Source organism: Haematobia irritans, chromosome 1, assembly GCF_050003625.1.
Source record: "Haematobia irritans isolate KBUSLIRL chromosome 1, ASM5000362v1, whole genome shotgun sequence".
NCBI lineage: Eukaryota > Metazoa > Arthropoda > Insecta > Diptera > Muscidae > Haematobia > Haematobia irritans.
The window spans coordinates 249,933,025-249,939,755 of NC_134397.1; the positions used below are offsets into that span (position 1 = coordinate 249,933,025).

General features: G+C 32.3%; 1 long non-coding RNA gene across 1 annotated transcript; it reads left to right on the forward strand.

The window, feature by feature from the left end:
* The first annotated feature begins 293 nt into the window (after window positions 1-293).
* On the forward strand, window positions 294-618 carry LOC142219621 (uncharacterized). The gene is made up of 2 exons (XR_012717673.1): window positions 294-342; window positions 406-618. It is a non-coding gene; the product is annotated as an uncharacterized LOC142219621 (long non-coding RNA).
* Window positions 619-6,731: the final 6,113 nt, after the last annotated feature.

Below are 6,731 nucleotides of genomic sequence, written 5' to 3' on the forward strand. Positions count from 1 at the left end.
CTAGTTAAAAAATAAATTTTAAATTGTTATATTTCGTCATATTAATGAAATATATTCATTAATAATACGAATGGGAGTTTGAGTATTTCTGCCTCTCCTTACTCTCTCTCTCTCTCTAAAACGTCTCTTCATACTCTCTCTAGCGTGTATGTAATTGGTACATACACATCTTAGTATGGCAATGAGCACATGTGTGCGTGTGCGTCTTGAAAAACAAACGGTAAAAAGTTCAACAGAAAACTTGTCTGATGGGCAAACATTAACAACATTTACGTTCTTTTCGCTGAAGAGTGCACACGCTCATTACAGTTTCGTTGTGAATAATAAACATAGATGGGTGAGGTGAGTTAAATTGGTGTTTTTTGTATATTCGCAAGAAATTTAGTGTACATTTTTAATCTTTAGTGAAAATGCCCCGGGGAAGTGAACTTTCAGATGAAGAAGGCGGAACAATTACGGTGATGAACCTTGGTTGCACAAAAATTGGATAAATGGACACGGTGATACGATTATCATTTTTTGATCTTCGAAATAAGAGGCTTTTTTTCTTAAGTGTATATAAACCATATTTCAAAGTTCTTAACAAAAAATAATACACTACCAATTACTACACTCAAATGCGCTAATTGGTTGGGTTTCATTAATATAACGTTTGTGTTCATTTATACAACGTTCGCCTTTCATTCATACAATGAATAATTTTCATTCATACAACGTATAAGCTGCACCCATACAACGAATAAATTTCATTCATACAACGAATAATATTCGTTAATGCAACGAAAAGACTACGTAATAGCAACGTAATTATTCGTTAATACTACGAAATGTATTCCATAAAGTGTTACGAAATGTATTCCATAAAGTGTAAAATTACGTTGTTATAACGAAATGCTACGTTGGCTGACTTTTAATGAAGAATTTCGTTAATACAACGTAGAAATTCATCGTATTAACGAAACTTTTTCTACCAGTGCACCCTAGTGCATTAGCCGACTTAAATTTTGAGTCTATGGGTTTTGTAGAAGTCTATCAAATTCTGTCCAGATCGAGTGATATTTAAATGTATGTATTTGGGACAAACCTTTATATATAGCCCCCAACACATTTGACGGATGTGATATGGTATCGAAAATTTAGATCTACAAAGTGGTGCAGGGTATAATATAGTCGGCCCCGCCCGACTTTAGACTATCCTTACTTGTTTTTTTATTAAAAGTAATTTCATAAATCGGTGGCCATCCAGCCAATAAAACAATCATCGTCTTCTTCGGAGCAAAATCGTCGTGTGCAGTCCATAGATTCGGTATCCGGAGTGTACTCGTCCAAAACTGCTTTGGTATTACCTTAAGGCTGCTCTCGTAAAGGAATACGATTACATTAGTGATACAAGAGCAAGGAAAGATTATCATTTAACACTGGTCTTACCTTTAATTATAACGTAAATTTATAACCCCCAGGTCAGTTAGTTTTTTGACAGATTAAATTATTGTTATTGCTTCTTTGATGAGCTTTTCGATTCTTTAATTTTGAGGGAAGCCAACGTTAAATGGATATCACTCAGAAGTTCATTAACGACGATCCAGACATCCAAAACAGGTCGTAACTGACGAAGCATGAGTGTCAAAACCGATGGTTAGGTTAGGTTTGGTATTGTGGCAGCCCGATATTTCAGACTCACTTAGACTATTCAGTCAATTGTAATACCACAGTGGTGAACTCTTATCATTGAGTGCTGTCCGATTTTATGTTAAGCTCAATGACAAGGGACCTACTTTTTATAGCCGAGTCCGAAGGAACCGCGATGTCGTTGTGCAGCATGAATTTTTCTACAAGATCGCTCGATCCATAAGGAATACTATCTACTTCTTAAGAAAAGCACAGGATTCTGGGTTCCACCATCATAACGCACCGGCTGACATGTCGATAAATAATAAAAAAAGTGAAATAATAAAAATATAAAGTATAAATAATAAAATCAACAATAATGGACTACAAACCACAAAAAATTTTTTTTTTTTCTGATTCAATCACGAAATTAATTGATCCAATTAATTTTTTAATTCAAATGTCTTCAATCACAGAAATTATAGTATCAATAAAAAATTAATTGAAAGTCAATTAAATTAATAGATACTATTAATTTTTGTGATTGATTTTTGTTTCAATTACATTTTTTTTAATCAATTAAATGTTTAATTTAATATTTTTAAAAACTCAATTAAGAAAAATTTTCGTGCACATTTGCCGAAAAATGGTAGATTTTTTACAGTTTGGTAGATTGATAAAATTGTTTGTGTATTGAAAAACTTTCCCCTTCATCTAAGAGGTATTTACACAACTCCCATATAGAATTCCTCAAGAATTTCCATAGGAAGAAATCAGGATATAGAGCGAAAAGGAGGATAATTCGTGATCACCCCAAAAAATTCAAATTTTTATATGAAAAACTTGTTTTGCTCATATCTCCTAAACTAACCATCCTATTTAGATCGGAAAGGAAATGGAGGTTAATTCGTGACCAGATCAGATAAAAACGTCTATTGCTCATATCACCTAAACTAAGCGTCCTAGAGCAAAGAAGGGTTTAATTCGTGATCACAACAAATGGAATTTGGTTAATTTAGGTCCATTTTCGACAAATCGGTAATTTTTTCAAATTTTGAAAAAATTTTCTGCAGAAATAAAATTTTGACAAAAATTTCTATAGAAATAAACTTTTAAACAAAAATTTCTATAGAAATAAACTTTTAAACAAAAATTTCTAAAAAAATAAAATTTTAACAAAATTTTCTATTGAAATAAAATTATGGCAAAATTTTCTATAGAAATGAAATTTTGACAAAATTTTATATAGAAATAAAATTTTGGCAAAATTTTATAAAGAAATAAAATTTTGCGATAACTTTCTATCGAAATAAAAGTGTAACAAAATTTTCTATAGAAATAAAATTTTGACAAAATTTTCTAAAGAAATAAAAGTTCCACAAAATTTTCTTTAGAAATAAAATTTTGGCTAAATTTTCTATAAAAATTTGGCTAAATTTTCTATAGAAATGGAATTTTGACAAAATTTTCTATAGTAATAAAATTTTGACAAATTTTTCTATAGAAATAAAATTTGGACAAAATTTACTATAGAAATAAAATTTTGACAAAATTTTCTATAGAAATAAAATTTGGACAAAATTTACTATAGAAATAAAATTTTGTCAAAATTTTCTATAGAAATAAAATTTTGACAAAATTTTCTATATAAATAAAATTTGGACAAAATTTTCTAAAGAAATAAAATTTTGGTTAAATTTTCTATAGAAATAAAATTTTTACAAAATTTTCTATAGAAATATAATTTTGACAAAATTTACTATAGAAATAAAATTTTGACAAAATTTTCTATAGAAATAAATAGAAATAGAAATTTTTAATAGTAGTAAAAATTTGACAAAATTTTCTTTCAAAAAAAATTTTTGGAAAAATTTTAACTTTTAAATTATATTATTGTAATTTGGAAAAATGGTCAGCTGGTACGAATTTTGGTCCAATTTTGGTAAAATGTTAGTCCAAAATAAAACATTGTGACAACGCCGCTGTGCATTAAAAAACTTGACAATCAAGCCCGTTTGGCTACCCTATGTACGAATGAACCAGAGAGAATAAAAAGACAAGAGGACGAAAATATGTCTTCTACAAAAACAACAAATGTCAACTGTATAGATGTCGCACAATGCCCGCAGCTTTGGTATTACCGACGTTGCGGTCGAAGCACTGTTTTGATAAATTGTTTATAAAGGCATCGGAGCCACCGTAGTGCAATGGTTAGCATGCCCGCCTTGCATACACAAGGTCGTGGGTTCGATTCCTGCTTCGACCGAACACCAAAAAGTTTTTCAGCGGTGGATTATCCCACCTCAGTAATGCTGGTGACATTTATGAGGGTTTCAAAGCTTCTCTAAGTGGTCTCACTGCAATGTGGAACGCCGTTCGGACTCGGCTATAAAAACGAGGTCCCTTGTCATTGAGCTTAACATGGAATCGGGCAGCACTCAGTGATAAGAGAGAAGTTCACCAATGTGGTATCACAATGGACTGAATAGTCTAAGTGAGCCCGATACATCGGGCTGCCACCTAACCTAACCTAAAGGCATCGGCAGTTATAATTTCAAATTGTCTGCCAAAAAATTTAATGGAATGAAAACATTTATAAAAAAAAAAGAACATTTGTTACTACAAAGTAGGTTTTAAATCCTATTTTCTTTACGTTTCGTAAAGTCGGCAGAGAACTGAACTGGGTGACGCCGACACAAACTGTATCATATTTGAGAGAAGTGCCGACAGAAACTGCATGATATTAGAGAAATTTTCCTCATGACTGCCACCTACTGACGCAGTTTCGCTTCACAGTTTCGTTCTCTTGTGTTTTTATTCTCTCTGAATGAAGCACATTGTAGTGAAGAACTACTTCTTAGCTAATATAATAACTAAACCTTTACCAAAGCCTAATTAAATAATAATTAATTAAACAACAGAACGTGTTGATATATTTGAATATAAATATGCAGCAAAATAAGTTTACCATTCCGTAAAAATGCAGGAAAAGAACAGAGTGCAACTAGAAAAATTAAAAACTAATTAATTCAATTTATCAAAAACATATTCAAATTGTCTTCACCTTAAAATGCATATTAGCCATAGCAGTCCATTTAATTTAATTGCACATTTTATAAACTAAACGTGGGTATTAAGTTCAATGACCGTACACATAAGTTCTAAATATATGAACTAACGCCAAAGAAAATTTTCGCACGATTCCCAAAAATAGTAAGAATGAACTACAGTGTGGTTAAAACGGTCATGATTTGGCGCCAATGATTTTGTTTTTTTTTTCAGTTCATTCTTTCTCCTATGAGAGGGTGTAAATTCGTGCGATGAAGTTTGGAGTTAAATTTTATAATTTTTAGAAATTTTCCACAGTCCAATGAAGTTTTCCTTTTTTCTCAAACATTTTATGAACTAAACCAATCTACCAAACAGTAAATAATCTACAATTTTTTGTACAATTCTACCAACTGTGGCAACCGTGATGTGAACACGTGCACAGAAAAAACATGTTTGGACAAGGTTGCCGCATACATTTAATGCTTATCTAGAGCATGTAATTGTCGCGAAAACCATGTATTTTGTCTTTGTAAAAATAATTTTCGAGCGGAGAAAAATATATGTTGGCAATAAGCATGTAAATGGTTCTCAAATGCCGCAAACATGTTCTATTATTTAAATGATAGAATTTGAGACCATTACATGGTCGGGAAATCATGTACCTGACCATTCTATTTTTTTTTATTTTTTGCAGGGAAAAAGTATTTTTATACGTTACGTGGATGTGTTAGAACCATTACATGGCCATAATAGACCATGGACATTTTTTCGTGACCATTTCATTTTTAACTTTTTTTGCAGCGAAAAGATTTTTATAAAAACATTGAGCAGTACCTGCTTACACGATTTTCATTTTGCGTGTCAGTCGCGTGTTGATGGTTGCTTGGAACGGACTGTGGGATTACTGTGGGATTACTGTGTTTTGTGTTAATTTATTTATTCAGAAGTGGCACGTGGTTTTATGTGAACACAAAAGAGGAAAGTGTAATTGAAAAAAAAAAATACCCGGTGTTTGTTCTGCATTTTGCTTATGTGTGTGTAAAAATATGTGATGTTTGCTTGCACGACATTATAAATACTAATAAACAAGGAATTAGTTTATAAATAAATAAAAACAAATAAAGTTAATTTTGTGTTTTCTTTTCTCAAGTGGGGTCCTTTTTTTCGATGACGAAAAAAATTTTTTCAGAAAGATCAAAAGATTTTAGGTTGTGACCAAGTTCTTTTAACATGTTAGATCGTGACCATTGTCTTTTGATTCAACCTAAATTCATTTTATCAATATAATAACATTTTAGATGATATGTGTGTATGTAAACATATATAAATTTACAAATTTATCCGATCCGGCTGAAATTTGGTACATGGTGTTAGAATGTGCAAGAATTGGTCCATATCGGACCATAATTATATATAGCCCCCATATAAACCGATCCCCAGATTTGTCCTCCGGAGCCTCTTGTAGGAGCAAAATTCATTCGATCCGGTTGAAATTTGGAACGTGGTGTTAGTATGTGGTCTCTAATAAACACGCATGAATTGGTCCATATCGGTCCATAATTATATATAGCCCCCATATCAACCGATCACCGGATTCGACCTCCGGTGCCTCTTGCAGGAGCAAAATTTATCCGATCCGGTTGAAATTTGGTACGTGGTGTTAGTATATAGTCTCTAACAACCATGCAAGAATTGGTCGAAATCGGCCCATAATTATATCTAGCCCCCATACAAACCGATCCCCAGATTTGACCTCAGGAGCCCCTTGGAAGAGCTAAATTCATCCGATTCGGTCGAAATTTGGTACGTGATATTAGAATATGGTATCCAACAACCATGCATGAATTGGTTCATATCAGTCCATAATTATATATAGCCCCCATATAAACCGATCTGCAGATTTGACCTCCGGTGCCTTTTGGAGAAGCAAAATTCATCCGATCTGGTTGAAATTTGGTACGTGGTGGTAGTATATGATATTTGACAACCATGCAAAAAGTGGTCCATATCAGTCTATAATCATATATAGCCCCCATATGAACCGATCCCGAGATTTGGTTTTGGAGCCTCTT